General features: G+C 41.8%; 1 protein-coding gene across 2 annotated transcripts in view; it reads left to right on the top strand.

Annotated features, from left to right (window-relative positions):
* Positions 1 to 22,047, top strand: part of smpd3 (sphingomyelin phosphodiesterase 3) — an 83,648-nt gene that overhangs the window by 4,969 nt on the left and 56,632 nt on the right. The window contains exon 3 of one of the 2 annotated variants that reach the window (XM_085778209.1): positions 1,914 to 1,965. The gene's annotated coding sequence lies outside the window, so the exon portion shown is untranslated. Of the gene's footprint in view, positions 1 to 1,913; positions 1,966 to 15,765; positions 15,988 to 22,047 lie in introns of those variants that run through there. The other variant, XM_085778208.1, reaches the window with a different exon arrangement.

The raw sequence follows: 22,047 nt of genomic DNA, 5'->3' as shown, positions 1-22,047 counted from the left end.
CTTTATCTTTTTAGCCAGTGTGTTCTCTCTCTTCCTCTCGCTGGGGTGAAATGTAACAAAAACTTCATATTGGCGCTAGGGCTGTTCGATTAATCGATTTAAAATCGCAATCGCGATTATTTGGAATTGTAAAAATCGTTTTTTTGAAATCATAAAAATCGATTTTTTTACTCTAACTAGGGTAATTACGGTAAGCCCCCGTTCATGAATCTGGGCTGCGCTGAATTACTGTAATGACTGCTGCCTCCTTCCTCCCATCACGCTCTCCCACTGCTCTCCCCACACACTGGAAACAAGCATGTCGGCATTTCGCTAAGACCAGTGAGGATTTTGTTGCCAAAAAGACCAACGGCCCTTTTCCACTACACAGTTACAGCTCTCACGGTCCATTAGGTCCATTTAAAAAGACACAAACAGCACACAAAATAGTTTGTCATTTAACAAAAAAATTGTCATCGTAATCGGAAATCGATTTTTCAGAGAAGAAAATCGAGATTTTATTTTTGGGCAAAATCGAACAGCCCTAATTGGTGCTTTTTGTCTGTGTGTCTGACCCTTGTAGCCATGGACAATTTATTTTTTTATTTATTTGGCTAACAGCCAAAACATTAGGCTATGAAAAATATCTTTGACTCATAATAAACACAAGTTTGTTTGAAGAGTCTAACTACAGAGCAGCCACTGATGTCTCATTGTGGTTGTGACGTCCCGTATGTCCCGGGGCCCTGTGGCCCTCAGGCTATTGTTAAAATCTCAGCCCTTGCAGCTTGGATTGGTTGTGTACATATTATATAGCCAACTTCTAACTAGTTAACTCTGCTCTCTCTCTGTCTCTCTCTTTTTCTCGCCATTAACACAGCCTACATTCTGATCTATTCCTGATCTGTTTACTTGCTACTGCTGCCTCTTAACACTTACTGTACACATTTAGTTTCCATAGAAGTCTGCACATGGACACAATGCAACAATATCATAACTGATCTCAGAATGATAGAAGCTCAGTCAAGGACAGACCAGCTCCAAAAGTCATGTTCATGAAAATGATATAAACTATGTTCCCTTTAATACTGTACCTTTACAGTGGAAAAATATTTCTGAGTTTGACACTTGCAGACTGTTCTTTCATTGATCTCCTGAATGGAATAAGATTCTCAGAAATGAATTAGATCATTATCTTTGTGGTAAATTGATACATGATAACAGACTGAATCTTAAAATTCATCCATCCATTTTCTATGCCACTTATCCATACAGGCTCTCAAGGAGCCAATCCCAGCTGACATGTATACAACCAGTGCTGCTCTCCCCTATGTATTTGTGACTGTCATTGTGCACTGCTATGGGGAAGCAACAAAGGGTTTCGAATACATCAATAAGCTTACTCTCCAGAGACCTACAGTAGGTACAACCACTGTAAAACTGCACTGATGCTTATAGTGAGAATGTATCACCAGATTGTGTTAGTTTCAGTCTGTGTTAGTTTTGGCTCAGTCTTATCAGCTATGATTTCAGTCACACAAAGCAGCTGTTTTCAAATGAAAAGTCTGGTAGCACCAATTTCTCTTTATGGTTTGTTGCGTAAGGTTAGAGGGATTTCTATGCTTTTCAATGAACATTATACTATTTTATATTACTAAATTGTTTCATTTGGTTAGAACGTGATCAGTTGCATGGGGGAAATTATTGAGGAAGCCAAGATTGTGCTGTACATAATCAGCTGCTTAAAGCACATTGCTAATTAAAAAATGAGGAACAAAGTGGATCAGGAGGTATTTAAAGTTTTACATGCTATGATCTTGATATTGTTTTAGGCCAGAGGGCAGCTGGCTCCCCCTCTGCATAATTCTGACTGATCAGTTTCACTGATGGTATAGCTTTATCTGAATGGTTAATCTTTCTGAATTCTTCTTTAGGGGATGTTACCGTCAACCTGGCCTCCTCAGTCCTGACATCAGTCTACAAAAGGTATTTATCACTTATGGTCACCATATTCACCACACATTCACATATCAGTTGGAGGGTCATACATTTTGACAACAGTTTGAAAAAGAAGGGAAGTCTGGCTCCCCTTTGCCTCCAGGAGAAAATGTCATCGGACCCAATTTGTTGTAAACCCGTCAGTCTGAGGACATTTCAGTCCTTCACTGAGAACACACTCCTCATTGATCAGTTCATAGCACATATTGAAATCAATGCCATGTAATCCATTTTCCTGTTTGTACCCTGTTCTTCTTGAGATGGAGATGTCAAATCCTGGGATCATGGTGACTCATAGCCACTTTGAGCATAAAAACTTCTGTAACCTAAAACTCATCATGGCAGTTTATAAATGAAAATAATGTAAAGATTCCCATTGCTCACAGAGATGATTCCTGTTAAACTCCGTGGAGAGGAGGAGAGATGCTGGAGCACACATCAGGCTGTAGTAAGCTGTTCTCCCCACTAATTTAAGAGAGTAAGAGATAATTACATACTAATTTTACCTCCACCTCCCCCCTTTAAGACTGCAGCCCCTCCCAATGTTCTTCCTCCTCCTGCCCTCCATTATTTCAATCCAGCCCTGCCATGCTCACATCACCTCCCCACTAACTTTGTACCTCCTCCATGTTCTTAACCTCGACACGAAGCCAACGGAAAATGTATGTTTGTATCAAACTGTATTCTAAAATATCCTATACTGTAAGTGTGGACATAACATTAACCCCGGCCCTGCAGACCGCAGCGTATTACAACTTAAGAAAGGAAATGAAAACACATAAACATGCTGCAAAATCACAAAACAGATACAAACTGTCCTTTATACCTACCTTGATGAAACTACTAAACAGTGCATGTGTGTGAGTGTGTGTGTACAACTTTTGGGATTGTGTAATAAAACTAATGATAGAACAGGAAGTGCAATAGAATAATAGCAGTGCACTAAAATTATTTGTGCAATAAATTAATGATAGAACAGGGAAGTGCAATAGATTCCTGGTAGTGCAATAGTGCAAAGGGAGAGAGTGTGTGTGGGGTTTGTGAGATGGAAGGGCCGTGGACATCTCGTGCTATGTTTTTATGTTTTTATGTTGATGTGAATATATGTCTTTTGTGTTCTGTGCTATGTGTTATGTTATATGTTAATAGACATTACACAAATTACTCCCAACAGAGACAATAAAGTAACTAAACTAAGACATCATCAACAATTTTACAACATGTTCAGTGTGTTATCAAGGGACACAAATTTGCACCGTCTTGGGATACAGAGCAGCACAAAAGTATTTGCATGTCTTTTCTTAAGTTGCAGTTTTGTAATGTAACAGGAACAATCTCCATTCATGCAAACACCCCAGGAAATTCTTTATGTAGACTGGGCATGCATGTGCCTGCGTAGACAGGAAGCAAATTATCTTCCTTTTAGTTAAAAATATTATAAATGAGGAGCAGCAAAGACAGCTGCAGTGTTAAACTGCATCATTTCATGAATCAGTTATCCGTCTTGTATTCACCATGGTCATGATGACTCATAAGACCCGGTCATGGAGCAACCAGTGTGATGACGTTGGTGTAGATGCCAGATGTAAACAAAGCAAAAGCAACACATTCTGATAGAAAGCTGTGTACAGTATGCAGCCTAATGGACTTCTGTTAGTTTCAGTGAGAAATAGAGAGGAAATGTTGCTGCCTGTTTAAGGCACTGCAGATTTACATCTATGAGGACACAGCTAGATGTTTTTATATAGATTGAGCTGCAAATACATTTTCTGAAAATGAAATAAAAACATTACGACTTAGTCTGTGTGTGGACAGATACAAAACATTCTTCTCAAAACATCATGCGACAAACTGCTAAGCAAAGCTACAAAAGGTGTTGGCCTCTGAGACAGGGACATGTGGGAAGGGGTGTGTGAGTGGCGCTGTCATGGGTGGAACCAGCCTTCCTGCTATATGAGGACTTCTAATGACAAGGCATCTGGAGCTTGAAGATATATATATATATAGAAAAGGTCAGTTCCAAGCAAAACCTGGAAAGAGTCTACCATCCCTGCTTGAAATTACTGGGTGGATGGAAAGGGAGTGTGGGTGGGAGTGCGTGTGTGCGGCCTGTGCGGGTTAATTCACTCACTGGGCAGACGTTTTGACTGTTTTACTTGTTCTTTCTTCCACTATGTGCTACTATGGCACAGCTGTTTCCCATGTTCAACACCAATTAAACACACACACACACACACACACCATCCCCTGCTGTATAATTGTGATGAATTTACATTTACGTGTGTTGTCTTACATGTGTTGTAATGAGTTACTGTAGTCTCGAAATTTTATCTCATAATTCAGAGTCTTGTTTCACAGATGTTTGCCTTCTGTTGACAGAAGAATGGCGATAAAATAACAAAAGCCACATTTACACAAATGAACCCTTTCGGCCTTAATGCAGCATGACCAAACAATCTGAAAAACAGAGAAAAGTCATTTGTTTTTTTGTTCTATTCACACAAACTTTTTTTTTTTTATTCATAAGATACACTTTCCTGTCACAACCAGCTTTAGTGTGTTTGGTTGGGCGCTCAGTGGAAAACGCTGCTGGCACATAAATATTTGTGTACTCACTGTGTGAGGACTGCTCTGTTTGAGAATGTGCATGCGTGTGTGTTTTTTGCAACCACACTCCTCGTTCTAGCAGTATGTGTGTGAGTATAACAGCAGTGAGTTTTACCCACAGTAACAGTGGCTTGACCTATCTCAGTGCTCTACGCTGATAGTCTTTTCACAATAGTTAGATTTTTGAAGTGGGAACTGTTTATTTTCTGCACAGACAATGAGGGTGAGTCTGTTGTGGGGAATACTGCAGGCTGAAAACTGCTGAGTAACACAGTTTTGACTGAAAACCATTCGGTTCTGAGTTAGTCCTGTTAGGTACTACTGCCTCCAGGAACAAAACAGGTGTTAACATTTTAGAGTCCAACTCAGACTAAACCACTGGCTTCTCAAAAACTGTTGGCTACTCTGTTTATGTCCCCAGTGCCCACCCTGACCAATTTACTCCCCTTGGCAGGATTTTAGCCTGTGCCTTTCTTGTAACACATTTGCAATGTTCAGAGTACTGGCAGATTTAACTCAACTTTTTGAAACTCCAGGTCACCCAGAAAACAAGAACTGTAGTTATTCCACGCCTCCGCACTCCTACGTGCTGTAGGGCAGCACTGTACTCACTGAACATCTGAACTTGGCCATATTGCAGATCTAGGCCACAAGTCTTGAATTTCAGGTCCAGTAAAGAGATATACAGTGCAGTCAGCATCCAGATGACCACACTGCCTCCTTGGCCAAAGCTTATTCAAACCAGAGAGGGTGAGTTATGTGTGATAAGCTGTAGTGAAAGCACTTGGGGAGTGCATCAGCTCAAAGCCTCTTTAATCCCATAATCTTTAATAGAGTAGCTCTCGTTGGCTGGTTTTGGCTGTAGAGGCAAACTCGTCCGGGCTCCTGTCCCTACATCAACACACATGACCATGGTCTATCACTATCACACACACTTAACGTTCACTGATAAACTAAATTCTACATCCAACCACCACAGACAACACATTTTCTGTTGCCTCGTATCATTACTATTAGCTCGGCTTTCACATAAGAAAGTAATTTGTCCTGGTTGGTTAATTCATTGTCATCTCTACAGAGCATTGCATGCATTACTTCATGAGATTAAGGGAGAAAATATGACACTTTGTTTTGAATAAACTCATTAAAAAGGATTTTACATTTCTAGAAAAATACGAAGCATTGGAGGTTACCATCATCACCAAGTGTGTTTTTCCATTCATTAAAATCACACACTTGCTGGCTGGCTGTGTCTGGCTGGAAGCCTGGAACCAGGAGTTGCAGTTGGCAACAACTTCATCTTTGTTCACTTTCTAACCTCTGAAAGTAAAAACAGAAAATCTGAAAAACTTTGCATAATGTAGTTTAATGAGATTGACACTAACAAAGTTAAGTTTACTTGAGTACTACAGTACATGTTTTCATTATCTTTCATTATATATTCTTTGGATAATGATTCGGCCATCTCATTGGGCTGAGGTGTTGAACAGTCTGAAGACAGTGAGGACAAGGGATCTCCTGGAACTCTCAGTGCAGAGCAGTGAGGTGACACATTGCAGCTGCCTTTGTGACTTTGTGACCCAGTGTTGTAGAGAGGATGGTTGGTCCTCGAGCCTAAATTGCATGTGTCTCCTGCCAACCACAGTCCCGGAAAAACAGCTCACTGGACACAACTCATATCTGTAGCATTTCACAAAGAATATGTCCTTCCCTCATACAGTAGTTGACTGTCTGAAGAGTGTCTGAAGAAGTCCAAAAGTTGCTGACCATCTCCTTGGACCTGGGGGGATTCGGAAGGAGGCAGCTGTTGCTCCCTGCACTGAGGGTCATTGTCAGATCCCTACTCTTCTTTCTGCCTGTTCCTACCACACGCCATAACAGCTGTGTCATGTATCATGACTCATGTGCCATTGCTGGATGTAGTGAGACTCAGAGTTGTATTTAAAGTCCTCCATATACAGAGTGAAGAGGAACAGAGCTAGAACAGTCACCTGTAAAGCCCCAGTGCTGCTCATCACTGACCCTGAGACACAGTTACCCAGCCTGACCCACTGTGGTGGTCTTGTCAGGTAATCCACAATCCAGGACGTGAAGCAGGGATCCACTCCCATTCATTTGATCTTGTCTTAAAGATTGGGTGTCGGATGGTGTTATATGCACTTGAGAAATTAAAGAACATATTCTCATGTAACCACCTGTCTCATCCCAGCAGGAATGGGCCCAGTGGAGCATATAGAGGACAACATCATCACTCCAACATGTCCATTGCAGGCAAAGTTCTTGTTTATCCTGTGCCCTCAGAAGGTGGAGAAGTAGCTGCCCCGGTCTTTATGATATGAGATGTGAGGGGTATCAGTCTGTAGTCCTTTATCTCAGCTTGTTATCCTACTATAAGTCCTGGATCAAATCATGATGTTTACCACATGAAGGTGAAGATCATGTGGAGAGGGGCTCAGGCAGCTGGACTCCACAGACATCTGGCCAGTTGCTTTTTCAGGAGGTAGCCTCTTGAGCTCCACCCTCACCTCAGGACAGGAGACTTGACCCCAGATACAAATGTTACAGATGCAGTGTCAGGTTGTTACGGAGATGTTATAGGAGAAGCTGCATCTGTAGCAGTGGGAGGGAGAACAGGTACATGGGACTGGATCAAACCAGTTGTAGATCAGGGTGAACTCTGAGGCCTCATCCACATCACCTGGTGTTTTCTGGCTGTTCTTCAGTGCTGGTCCTCATCTTCCTCCACCTCTGATGTTGCTGTGCTGCAGTTTCCTCTATTTTTCTCTCGCTCACAGCTGAGCTTCTCCCTGTCTCCATCCCTGGAGACCTCCTGTTTCTGGTTGAGGAGGTTCTTGATGTTACTACTGATCCAGAGTTTGATGTTGAAAAAGCAGAGTACAGCCCCTGCTGGTAATACAGCGTCCATACAGAAGTTATAGGGATGTAATGGTATCGGTGATATCATGATAAGAAAAGTGTCTCGATATTACTTGATATTACTAAAGGGATAGTTCACCCAAAATTCAAATTTCACTCATTATCTACTCACCCTCACGTGGACTAAGGGCTGGGAGAAGTTTCAGAGTCCTCCGTGGCTTCTCTGAGTTACAGCGGGGCTCCGTGCAGCACTGCATGTCCATATGACGGTTGCAAACGGAGCTCACTTTTCTTTGTCCAAAAAGACACACAAAAAACATCCAAATACCTCCATACTGCTTGTCTGTAACATCCCTCTTGTATTGAAGCCCCAACATGAGAAATTGTTCCGAAAAAAAATTAATAAGTATATGTTTTAAGCTTGTTTGTAGCGGAAGCTCCCAGCACTGCTCTTCCTGGTCCGTCTAAATCTCACGCGATTTGCACTGACACCCAGTTCACGGCTCCGCAAATTGCGCAAGATTCCGGCAGAGCAACACTGGGAGCTTCCGCTACAGACCACAGCGTGGTTTTCCACACAGCAATCATTTAATTCATGTGAAAGAACCACAACAGTCTCAGCACAGATCAGTGGTGGCTGTTGTCCGTGTGTTTTTAAAATTAGCGGGTTTGATTCTCGTGTCGGACGTCGCGCTCGCGACTCTTCCAGTGACAATGCTCTGGCCAATCAGTGGAGGGCAGTTGGCTGATGTCACGTTTTAGTATCACCTTGGCTCACTTGGTTGGAAGTCGGGCTGCCAAAAAAGTACCACTAGCTAACCCTAGGTACCAGATAATGAGGGCTAGAGCCTTGAGAGAGACTTTACAGATGTGGAGTGAGGACGGGAGAGAGGGAGGTGGGGGCAGGTAGGTGAGGGTGGGGTAGAGGAAGGGAAGGAGGGAGGCAGAGTTTTACCACATTCGTGTTTTTTGTTACCTATTTTGGACCTTTAAAATAAGATTACATTTCTACTGTGGAGCTTACTGTATTATTGTACACGTGAGAATTTCATATTGTGACATGCCTTACCGCAATACCGCAATAAATATTGTACCGTGGACTTGTTATTGTAAGATTGTAGTCTGGTGTACTCAACCAACCTGTTAAAGCAGAAGTAAGCGGAATGTTTGTGTTAATATAAGTCTTAAATAGTTATATCTTCCGACGGCAATCACTTATATAGAGTGTTTGGTCTGAAACACGGGTCTGTCAGTCACTCTGCTCTGCTGTAAGCCGAGGTGAAAGCTTTCCTTGTATCCTATAGAGCACTGGAAAAGAGAGTAACGACACCACCATTGACTCCCGTGGTAAGGGTTTTGCGCCGCTAGTGGCAGGATATGGGTATTGCAAAAGCGCCCAGAAAACTCATTCACTCCAATGTATGTGTGTTGCCCACTTGCTTGTAAATTGATGAAAACGGCCTTGTTTTTGTTTTTAGGTGTCTTGGTCATATCAAATTGCACTTATAATTTGTTTATTACAAAATGTAAATTGAAACATTAATGTAGACAACTGTTTTTTTTTTTTTGTTTGTTTTTTATGTGTTAATGTTTATCTGTAAAGGATTCTCAATGATGCTATTAACGTGGGTGATCTATAAATGTCCTTAAATTATAGAAAATACCACACTTGCTCATTCACCAACAATGCAGAGTTGTCAGTTCTTGGGCGCTTTTGCAATACCCATATTCCGCCATCAGGAGGCGCTTCCATTGAACCAATGCGTGTCGTTACTCTCTTTTCCAGTGCTCTAGTATCCTACAATCTTTATCCAATGAGGAGAGAACGGCATAAAGGGGCGGTCCTCTCTGTGTGTGCAGCCAAGGGATGCGCGTGAATGTGGTGACGTAGGGACGAGGGCGGGGACTGCTAACTCCATCTGCTGACAGGAAGTTAGCCAAAACCACCGGATCGCTTACTTCTGCTTTAAGGTCATTGCTCATGCTATTTTCTCGTGACAGCAGCAGCATATTATGGTCTGTGCATTCAATCAGTCCGTTAAAGTCTCATAGCTGTTGGGGTCCAGTTCCTGAATAGGCGGGTGGTTGCAACCTGCCTCAGTACACAGGACCTGTTGCAAGGTTGAGGGAAAAACAATTATTATGATCTGATCTGCCAGGTGGTTGTAGAGCTGAAGCAGCATGTGCATTTAATAGATCATTTTCCCTTGTGGCTCAGTCAACATACTGAGTTAAGCCAGTCAGCTGAGAAGTGAGAGTTACATGGCTAAAATCCACCAACATTGAAATGAATGCAACAGTCTCATGAAGAACATCACATAAGACAATAGACTCCACTGGTAGTCAAATGTAAACAATAATGGTGAATGTGAATATGAAGTGTTAACTGTATTGTGTCACAATTAGTGAACAAATTGTTGTTTAGAGGTCACGGTGACCTTTGCCTCAAGGCGTTCCTCAGATATGCGACTCCTGAAAATGAGCTTGACACAAAACCATAATGTCTCTGGTTACAGCTGTTTCTGGCATGGAGGGATAAAAAATGTGCAGACTTCTCACTAAGCATGTAACACACAGGATTGAAATAAGTCTCTGAATATTCTGGCTCAGGAATCCACTAATCGCATGGTTGACTGTTCAGTCCCTGGCCTCTACATGTCATGTTCCAGGGCAAGACACTGAAGCCCAAGTTGCTCTCAATAGGCAGGCTTTGCCATGCATGAGCCTTTGTGTGTGAGAGTGGGTACATTTGAGGCAAACTGTAAAGCATGTCGTCAGTTACACAGGCCCTGGTCTAGTCTGCTTTGACTGAGGGGACTGGTCGCTAACTGCGACTTCAAGACTCATTAAAAAGGTCGGTAACACTTTATTTGACGCCTATGTCTATAATGTATTATAATACTTGAGTTATAATGCGGTTATAGCACTATATAACTATAGTTATAAACACTCATAAATGATCATAATGCTTTAACAATAATCATAACACACTATAAAGCATTTTATCATGACATACAAGGTCAGGTATTATAATACAGTATGTTATAATTGTTAGTAACTCGCTGACAATGCCCACATTGATAATGCATTATAAATATAGTTATAATGTGTTATAATTGGCTTATAAACGTGTATAACTATCATTATAAACACTCATTCTTATTGTTATAAAGCATCATGATTATTTATAACACATCATAGTGCATTTTATAATGGCTTATATGGTCAATAGCGTTATAATGCTCTATAATGTGTTATGCTTAATGTTATAAAGCCTTATGATAATTTATGAGTGTTTATAATGATAGTTATACATGTTTATAAGACAATTATAACACATTATAACTATATTTATAATGCATTATCGATGTGGGCATTGTCAGCGAGTTACTAACAATTATAACGTATTATAATACCTGACCTTATAAGTCATGATAAATGCTTTATAGTGTGTTATGATTATTGTTATAAAGCATTATGGTCATTTATGAGTGTTTATAACTATAGTTATACAGTGCTATAACTGCATTATAACTCATTTGAGTAGGCTATGGTTATAATGCGTTATAGAGATAGGCGTCAAATAAAGTGTTACCAAAAGGTCCTCTACAGTAGGACTGTAACTATAACATCGCCATCTAAAACTAAAGGCAGAGTGAAAAATCCAAGTACAGAGGGTGGACCGCAGGTGGGTAGAGCTCACTTTGACAAACTCCTGTGTAACAGTAGCTCAGGCTTTCTGCAGGCATATGGTCCCTCCATTCTGCAGAAGAAAAGAAAAACAGGTGAGGTAAGTGAGGTAAACAGAACAGTGAGGGGTGAAGACACTTCTCTCCTCCTCACTCTGTCTAGTTAGCCTACTTATGATAGTTAGTTACAAACTTTATGGCTGACTAAACTTTAATTCCATGATTACTGGCACACACCTCATTGCAGCAAAACACTGCTAGGCTACCCATAGGAGAAATGTGTTCCTCTCAATATGCCCACCAATTAGACTGACGTACACAGATGCAATAAATCTTTGATTGATTGTCAGACCAGATAGTGGCAGCAATATTTGAGCAGGATATCTGCTCTGACTCATAATAGAGTTGTGGACTTTTTCCACCTCCTCCCATAATTAATCACCATCCATTCATTAAGGACTTTGGACAACAGCAGATATAATATCCTAGAATCGAAAAAATGTATAAGTGATGTAAGTTAGTTGTAGTCACAGTAACTTGGGTTAAGGCCATTCAGTGGGTAAGCCTGTTTTTTAAATTTTTTTCTTCAAAAGCTGCAAAGTGTAGCATCTGTTAAGGAGACGGTAAGAACAGTTGAAGCAAAATAGGATTATCAGTAAACCTGCACATCTTCTGTGTTTTGTATTAGATTTTTTTCTTACTCTTGACTGAAGAACAAATCTTCTTAAAATAATGCAGTATGCAGGCTTGTTTTCTACAGACTACAGGGTGTCGTACCTAATATGCGGTTGAGTTAACAAAAGGACAGTTGCTGACACATGACAAGGTTGATTCAATCAGTCATGTTGATCATTCAGGACAATGGCCCTTTAATGTTAAAGAGATAATTCACCCAAAATTCAAATTTCACTCATTATCTACTCACCCTCATGTCAACTAAGAGCTGTGAGAATTTTCAGAGTTATCCGTTCCTTCTCTGAGTTACGGGGGGGTCCGCACAGCAGTATTTGTCCATATAATGGTTGTCAATGGATACCAACTTTCTTCGTCTAAAAAGACACACAAAAAAAACATCCAAATACCTCCATACTGCTCGTCTGTAATGTCCCTCTTGTATCGAAGCCCCGACATGAGAAATTGTTCCGAAAAAAATTAAACAAGTCTATATTTTAAGCTTGTTTGTAGTGGAAGCTCCCAGTGTCTCGGTTCACTGCTCTTCCTGTGTCAGTGCAAACTGACCAGCGGAACAATTTCTCATGTCGGGGCTTCAATACAAGAGGGACATTACAGACGAGCAGTATGGAGGTATTTGGATGTTTTTTGGTGTCTCTTTTTGGACGAAGAAAGTATGTATCCATTGACAACCATTATATGGACAAATACTGGACCCCCCCGTAACTCAGAGAAGGGACGGAGGACTCTGAAAATTCTCACAGCTCTTAGTCGACATGAGGGTGAGTAGATAATGAAAAAAAATTGAATTTTGGGTGAACTATCCCTTTAACTTCTCAGCTCAGCTGGCTCTCCTGTGCCATCCTCGATCTCAAACCTGTAATATGTCACCACATCCATACATTTTTACTCCATATAACTCTTCAATCCCCACATCCTCTCAACATCAGTTTCCTCTTGAATCTCTCCCACTGGCAAGAGACAGGAGCACCTAACCATGGAGCTACCTACCCTTGGGCTAAAGATGATTTATGTATGGACAGCAGTGTGTCCTTTTGGCCATATAGAGCTTGCAGGTGTGCAGATGAAAAAAGGGTTTCATATACTGATCACAAGAAGAAGTATCTCCACAGCTCTGCCCCCAAAGCCGGGAGGCTCAGGAGGATGACTGTAAATTGAACTAGGCTGCACAGCTTGGGTGGGTTCTCTCTGGGTTCTCCAGTTTCCTCCCACAGTCCAAAGACATGCACATTAGGTTGATTGGTGACTCTAAATTGACCAAGGTTGTGGACGTGTGAGTGTTGTTTGTCTATATGTCGGTCTCTGTGACAGAGTGACTGTTACTCACACAATATCAGATGGGACTGACTCCAGCCCCAGCAGCTTCTACAGTGGCAGGGAGGACAAAGGATCTCCTGAACCTTGACGTTTAAGCTGCTGCTTCTCTGACCTGCCACAGTGTTGTGGAGAGGGTGGTTGGTGTGGTCACTTTACCAGGGGATGTACAATCAAAGAAACCAAAATTCACATATGTTCACTTATTCACTTAAAGGGATAGTTCAACATTTTGGTAAATTTGTCTATTGCCATAATCCCTGAAGTCATAGCAGTAGGTTCATTACCTTGAATTATCATTGCATGTTGTTTTAAGATCCGCGGGGCAGAGACGCCAGCTGCTCAGAGTCAGCGAACACAATGAAATACACTCATCAAATACACAATCCAACAACTACAAAACGCTCTCGTGGACAAGTTATGACCTGCACATTCACCACGCTATGAAATAATCATGTAACATTACGAGACGGAGTTGTTTTCAAGGCAAATGCATAGCTGGAACTACATTCCAGACATGGCTGCTGGGCGGAGTGATTTCAAAAGTGTAAGTAGAGTATTTGCTTCATGTGTCATTACATAATTATACATGATTATTTCATAATGTGGTGAATGTGCAGGTTACAACTTGTCCACGGGAGCGTTTTGTTGGATTGTATATTTGATGAGTTTGATGAGGGACAGGGGACCTGTACCATTCACCTCCATTGTGTTTGCTGAGCATCTCACGAGATCCCGCAAATCTCAAAACAAGATGCACTGATAATTATAGCTGCTGCGCAGCGATGGGTCGGGTCCGGGCTACTTTTGGGCAAATTTAGGCAATTCTGAGCAACAAACAGGAGAATAGGAAGACAGGACAGTTGACCTTATAATGTTCAATTTGCATTAGTTGAGGATTGAACCCACAACCTTGGGAACCAAAGACCAGTGTCTATCGCACTGAGCTACTTGACAAGTGGCATTCAACAGTGGCTTCACAAATTGAGTAAGCCATTCACTGTCGTGTAGGCAGATTTGAAACCACAGTAAAAAGAAAAATCAGTTTTTGAGGTAAAATAATGATATGTATTTGTCAAACATCTACTATGAGTCTAAGATGTTAAGAGCTTTCGCACATGGTCCAGTCCAAGCTATTTGGATCATCATCGTCATCATCTCCCTTGCTGGGTCTCGAACTCACAATCTCTGACACAAAGAACCAGCTCTTAACTCGCTGAGCTAATTAGCTGGTAGTGAGACCTGCTGTGTAGCTTCATTTATCCACTCAGGTGAGCCAGTGCCCGGGCAGCTGTTGTGATGAAATGGTCAAAATGTCAATAATTCAGTCATCTAAACAAAAATCTGATAATACATAAATTGCATCTTGACAGCATGGAAATGTTGGTGATTTGTTTTTAATGATAAGTGTTTTGCTTCATAAGAGAAAATCTGATGTTTATAAATTCCACACTCACATTGACTGCAGTTGTTCCCATGAGAGCAGAATTCAAAATGTTCTAGAAAATTCAGTTTTTGAGATAAAATTCTGATATTTGCCAAACTTCATCAACCATGACTCCAGAATATTCTCATTTTTTTTCAGGAAGTTTGAAAATGTATTTAGCAAGAATTTGATGGTATATGTTTACAGTACTGTTTACAGTCAAACGTTTTCATGCACTGTAGGCTCAATTTTTGCTTAATCAAAAATCCGAGAAACAAGTTTTGTGGAGGACAGTCTGGAGATGCTCTGTAGCAAGTTTGGTGTCAATTGAGCAAAAATTGTGGGAAGAGATACATTTTAAAAGTTTTACAGTTATTGAAAAAAACAGAGTGATGGACTTCATAATTTGTAATAAGTTTAAGTTGACAAAAGTTTCAGCAGTATTGAGGCGACATTGTGGTGAAGTTTCAACACTGTAGCATCTACCGTTGGTTTGGTAGGAATTTTTAAAGTTTTTAAATTTAAACGCTTATTGTGCCCCCCCTAGGAGGGGGGGGCACATGTCCTTGGAGTTGAGTGAATCTGGCATGGGACTGAACCTTTGTGCAAAGTTTGGTGAGTTTTCGCCCATGGGAAGTATGACTTCCTTGGAAGAAGAAGAAAGAAAGAAAGAAGAAGAAGAAGAATTCCTAGGAATACAATAGTGTCCCGGCAGCTTAGCTGCCCGGACCCTAATTAAAGTTAATGAACCTACTGCTATGACTATAGCCTAAGGATTATGGCAATAGGCGAATTTGCCAAAATGTTGAACTATCCCTTTAAGTTTATGAATAAGTCACTATGCATTTAACAGTTGATATAATCAGGAGTGATGTATGTAGGCCAGTGATCTTCAGTGTTTCACAGATTGGTCATTTATTAATTCAGGGTGATAAATTGATATAGAAACTACAGGCCTGTATGCAGTGCTGCGACTGAATTTGGTACTGTAGCTTTTCCCTGTGTGTCTGATTTCACTCATGCCGCCCCCGACGAGGTGACGCCCTGGGAGGCTGCCCATGTCGCCCAGAACTAAATCCGCCATTGAGCCCCCCAGCCCTCCCCTACTGTCCCCCTCTTCCTCCCTCCCTCTCTTCGGGGAAGTGGGCGTGGCGTCGTAGCTAGACAGTGACGTCAGCGGGAGCTGTTCAAAGTGGTGTGGTGCTGAAGAGAAACCTCTCCTCCCCGCTGAGACAGTCAGTCGCACGCTCACTCTCGCTCTCGCTCGGTCCGCAGCCATCAGCCGCTCTCCCCAACGCTGGATTTCCGTCATTAGGACTCAGCACGGACGGCTGCTGAAGAATACAACTACTTGCACCGTTCTCACAGCTCCTCTGAAGCTCATGTGGGAGTGAATTCAATCAAGTAAGTCGCCTCGTTTCTTTCTCTCGCTGTCTAATGTGTCGGGGAGCAGCGGGCGCGCGGGTAGCATACATGTACATCTTTAGCTGCTTGGTTAGAAACGCTAATAAATGAGTGAGTGATTTTCCTCTTAGCGCGATCATCTCACTTATGGTTGTGTAGTAGCACAAATATACCCCGGCTGTGTGTAATTAACAGCTGCTGAGTGTCCACTGAGGCAAGTCCTCCAGCCGCGCCTCAATCTTACACTGTGCCTGCCTGGCTGGGTAAAACATTTGACTCATATTTGCATGATCCAATGGTCAGAGATATACACTCTCTCTCTCTCTCTCTCTCTCTCTCTCTCTCTCTCTCTCTCTCTCTCTCTCACACTCACACACACACACACACACACACACACACACACACACACACACACACACACACACAGAGCTTTCTTTGCATGAATGTCTGAGATCAGAAAAGCAAGCTAATGCTTTTGAACACTCACCTATCCTTCTCTATCAGTATTAGTATTATAGTAGTAGCCTAGTAGTGTTATGTGTTTGCTCCAGATACACACTGAGTCAAGAAACAACATAAATCCAGACTATAACTGTAAACTCGTAAACTCTAATTCAGTCAGTTTGCTGACCGACTGCCCACACCTCCTGGTTTTACTGTTTACACAGACACACAGGCCTCCAGTCCCTCACTTTGTGTCCAGGCTGCTTCTTGACAGCTGAGATCATCACAGCTCCTGGGAGAAAGTGGAGCCGGTGAATCTGCTTAGAGACGTTGTTTAAAAAAAAAAAAAATCCAGAGCACATTTAGGTGTGGCCTGGCCGACCTCTCCTCCTCCTGCTTTCCTCTCTGCTCTTCTCACCTTTCCCTTTCCTTCTCTCCTCTTTTCTTCCCTGCCCTCTCCCCCTTTCTATTCAGTTCGCTAATCCTGTGTCAAACATATTAAAATCACATAATATATTTTAGACATTAAAGGGCTATTCTAGCCATTTCCACAATATATTGAAGCAGCAGAGGTTGAGATGTCCTGACTTTCTGACTCGTAGTTCCTAATAAAGGGCTGTTTTTTTTTAATATCCCACAATGCAACATAGCAGTGCCGTCTGATGGGTCTACTTCTTCCTAATCACACACCTCCGGTTTGTGAAGCAGAGACTGAACTGCAACATGATGTAGTGGCACAACAACCCTGTTTCCATGTTCCCAGGTCATGGCTGTTTCACTTTGTTTGAATTTCCGTAGCTCAGCGTTGTGCAGAAAGTGTTTTTTGAGCTTTCCACTCCGATTCCACACGGCGCACAGGGGCTGTCTGGGTCACTCGCAGGGTGCAAGCTTGCGCTCGCTGTACTCCCTGAAATGAACACATCTAGTTGACATTGTAGCACACAGGCAGATACGTGTAAGGAGACATTACTGACATCATTACAGAGCTGGGCAAATACACAGTATACATTCAGAGCACTGAAGGAAGAAAGTGGCAAAAGTAAAAATAGCTCTCCCTGTGGATTTCGATCTGGGCCTGTAGCTTGACTCTTCTCACATTTATCTAATTAGCTCTGGGTTACAGTTATCCTGTACCTTTAGTTAATACACCATATTTACTTTTTCTTGGCTTTAATATAGCCTGCAACAAGAGCAGAAGGCAGCAGAATATGTCCACATCTTGATACATAATCTTGAAACTAACCTTTTCAGTCATTCAGATGACTCCTTGTTTGCTTAGACCATCGCCTTCTGTTTCATGTCTTTAAATCAAAACTGTATTAGTCACAAACCTCCGAGTGCCTGTGAATGTTTAAGTGTGGTTAAGTGTGAGTTTTAGATCGTCTCTGTCAAATAAAAGGGCAGATGTCTTTATTAAACCCAGTGGATGCTGACAGCATCGAGCCTCCATATCTCAGCATGAGCCTGGAGGCAGACAAATGTTTTAATTATCTCTGACCAGATCGGTGATATTTACATTTATTTCTTGGACCATAATGCTACTGCTGTTAAAAAAAAAAGGCACCGAGGGGGGGAAAAGGTCAATCCCTCTTTCTATCCACAGCCATTGAAAGGGCTCCTCGGTGTCTGTTTATACCAGAGCAGACAGGTGGTAGAGTAGAGCTCACATGTTGATAGGGCGGGCAGGTGGGGGCCATGAGTGGGGCTCCTGGAATCCTGTGAAACCTGATCGTACCAGATCTGGTTTCTCTACCTGTGTGCGGGCACAGCAACATTGAGTAATTGGAGGATATAGAGTGATTGTAGTTAATACCAGTGCCAATGCTAAAAGAAATGTGGTGTAAATTGATGCTGACACCATTTGTGGCGAGATGATTTGTTTTGTAACTACTTCCAAAAGAAACGTTCTTTGTCTCTAAAGTCTCATCACACAAAGGTTCAGAGACGACTGCAGCAGGGAGCGCTCACTTCTGTCAGGTTACAGGTACTTGCTCTGATGTAGTCATGCACGTGTCACCTTCAAAGTCAGCTTTGCGCATCTGCCTGTATTAGAAGCCTGCAGAAAAATAGAAAAAGAAATAGAAAAATGCTGATATGCTGTATGTGCCAATCCGAAAGAAGACTAGAAACTTCATTCAGAATAAACCAAGAGTCTTTTTTTCCCATTGCATCAGTCGTGGTTCCCTGTCAGCATTCAGAACTGGCCATTAAAGGGATAGTTCACCCAAAATTGAAATTTCTGTGGCTTCTCTGAGTTACAGGGGGTCTTGGCGTAGCAGTGCATGTCCATATAACGGTTGCAAATGGATACCACTTTTCTTCGTAACAAAAGACACATCAAAAAACATCCAAATACCTCCATGCTGCTCGTATGTAATGTCCGTCTTGTATTGAAGCACTGAAATGCGAAAATTGTCCCGAAAAAAATTAAATAAGTCTTTAATTCAAGCTTGTTTGTGGCAGAAGCTCCTCGGTTCGTCAAGTTTGGACGAACCAGGGTCTGTCCTCTTCCCAGTTCGTCTAAATTTGACGAACCGGGAAGAGGAGCTTCGAGAAGCTTCCACTACAAACAAGCTTGAAATATAGACTTATTAAATTTTTTTCGGGACAATTTCGCATTTCGGGGCTTCAATACAAGACGGACATTACATACGAGCAGCATGGAGGTATTTGGATGTTTTTTGGTGTGTCTTTTTGTTACGAAGACAGTTGGTATCCATTTGCAACCGTTATATGGACATGCACTGCTACGCCGAGACCCCCTGTAACTCAGAGAAGTCACGGATAACTCTGAAACTTCTCCCAGCCCTTAGTCCACATGAGGGTGAGTAGAAGAGTGAAATTTCAATTTTGGGTGAACTATCCCTTTAACATGGACTTGATGTTGCTGTTACATAGCTCAACCTGATTTGACCATGTAGCCATTCAATTTGATCAGAAAAATACATTCACAAAGGAAACAGTAGGTATGCTAACCACTGCATCACCGTGCTCTAAGCTTTGGCATTGCTCTAGGAAATGGGACACAGTATGTACAATATTATTCAACAAACATTTGACACCCTCCCCTTCCAGCCAGCATCCAGTCTGAGGCCTGTCTGTTGTGCCATGTCATTCTACTGGTTTCCTGCAGCTGTTTCTCCGGAGCCAACATCAGAGCCTGGTCAGTTTTGTTAATGAATATTAATGGAGCATAAATGAGATGTAGTTTTAATTGTCCCTCTCCATTGGAGAAGAGCTACAGCTGGTGTAAGCAATGACATGGCCCTTACCACCTTGCCCCTCACAAAACGCTGCATCAAGCCTCTCTAGGCTTGTGTCTACATGGATAGAAAGGTGCTTCATGTCAACTTTCTTCCAAATTTCCATTTGTGGTAAGCAGCAAGGCTCTCTCTTTTGATAAACATCTTGTAGGTGTGATTTGTGAACTGCAACGAGAGCAAATCCTCCATCCATCTACTTGTGCAGTAAAACATTTTTGTCGAAAGGAAAGTTACATCTGGTGTTTCTTAGTGAGCAACAGCAAGACAGTGCGCAAGAGACTGTGTAGAACCTGCGCTCACTGGCGACAACTTAGTGTAAGCAACTTGTACTTGAACGTGAAATACTCAACATTTTCCCACTAAAACTACAAATGGTTCCCGTCTTTGTGCTAAGCTAGGTTGAGCATCAGTCCATCCATTGGCTATACTGCTTATCCATGCAGGGTCATGTTGGGATGGGGATGGGCTACAGCCTGGAGAAGTAGTGCTCATGTGTTTGGACTGTGGCAGGAAGTCAGAGAACCCAAAGGAAACCCACACAGGCAAAGGGAAAACATGAGAAGCCCCATGCTCGGGAATCGAACCCAGAAGTTTCTTGTTGTGTAATAAATGAATAAATAAATAAGTGAATAAATAAATCTTCACATGGGACTAGGTTTGCAAATGGACGGTAGGGACATTTCCCTACTTGGGAAGCCCTGATTGATCGGACGCTAATCAATATTGGCCAGTTTTCATTGAAAATATGTGAGCAGTCTGGTGGTTCACCCCATAGAGCATGTATCACACTCTACTCTAATTTTCTGTGACTTTCACACTTTCTCTCAAAAAAAAGGCCTAAAAAAGCCTAGAAAAAAACATTTCTGTTTATGTATTGGTGTTTGGTCCATGAGTAATACTGCTGTAGCCACAGATCACCTTCAAACTGATCACCTGTGGCAAATAGTCTGTGGCTGAGAGAAGCGTGGTGTAGTCCCACCTCCACATTGTAGACTGATGTAAAATACACCACTTGCCATCTCACTTGGAGATGCTGAGGCTCTGTTTGGGTATCGGTGGCAAAAAGAAAAGTTTTTGAGTGAACTCACTGTTCACATGAGATAATTCTGATATTTCCTCCCAGTGGCTTCTTCTCCACGGCAACCAATTTAGGCAGCATGCTAGCCTTTGTGTGAAACGACAGGGACTGACCCACAGGAGGAGCGGAGGAGGAGTGCAGCTGTGGATCAACGTGCTGACAACGGTCAATTATCAGTGTCGGTCCAGACCCCGAGCATTGGCAAAAATATTGTAATAGAAATGACTCACTGTTCACTGTTGCCAATGTGGCGTCCGTGCCAAAATGTTTTTGTATTTTGTAGATATCATTCCACCAAAAAAGAGACTTAAGGAGCTTTTAGAAGCATAATAATCAGCTGTAAACTAACCACCTGCTTGCTGCCTAACGTCAGCCTGACATTATTAGATTGTTAATTCTGGATTATCAGTATTTAACTGTTGTAGCTGGTAAAGTTGGAGCTAGTTGAAATGTGAAATCAGTTAGGACAAGTAAATATAAACACATTAAAGGGATAGTAGCATTTTTTTTAAAGTGGGGTTGTATGATCTACAAATAGCCCCTAAGTACTTTAATTGCAGTAGAAGACTCTCTGCACTCCTCCCGTTAGCAACGCCAGCCCATAGCCCTGCCCAGAGATTTACAACATACAGTGTTGTGAACAGACCCAAAGAAACGGCCTATTTTCGTGGCCTAAAAGAGGTTTTACCTGAAAAAAAATACACAGTTCCATTGTTTGCTATAATATAATTTTTTCCAGCCCCTCAAAGTGCAGGAAAAACACAGTTTTTATTTGGACCTAACCAACTGCTGATCGGCGGCCGCTAACCCTGGACGGAGGGATACGTGAGTTGGTATAGGTCCAAATAAAAACTGCGTTTTTCCTGCACTTTGAAGGGCTGGAAAAAAATATTATAGCGAACAATGGAACTGTGTATTTTTTTTTCCAGGTAAAACCTCTTTTAGGCCGTGAAAATAAGCTGTTTCTTTGGGTCTGTTCACAACACTGTATGTTGTAAATCTCTGGGCAAGGCTATGGGCTGGCATTGCTAACAGGAGGAGTGCAGAGAGTCTTCTACTGCAATTAAAGTACTTAGGGGCTATTTGTAGATCATACAACCCCACTTTTAAAAAAATGCTACTATCCCTTTAATGTCAGATGCAAAAATGTTTTTTGCCTTTCTTGTTATGAACAAGTGATCATATTCTTTGTTATTTACCACATGTACTTTTAAAATTTAAATATCAGTAGGCTACAGATGAATAAAGTTCATATGTTGTTAAATCATTTCCTGA

The sequence above is a fragment of the Trachurus japonicus genome, chromosome 6, assembly GCF_045865225.1.
Source record: "Trachurus japonicus isolate A0001 chromosome 6, Traja_1.0".
Lineage (NCBI taxonomy): Eukaryota > Metazoa > Chordata > Actinopteri > Carangiformes > Carangidae > Trachurus > Trachurus japonicus.
The sequence above is the reverse complement of the archived record's forward strand: the minus strand, read 5'-3'. Positions and strand labels throughout refer to the sequence as shown.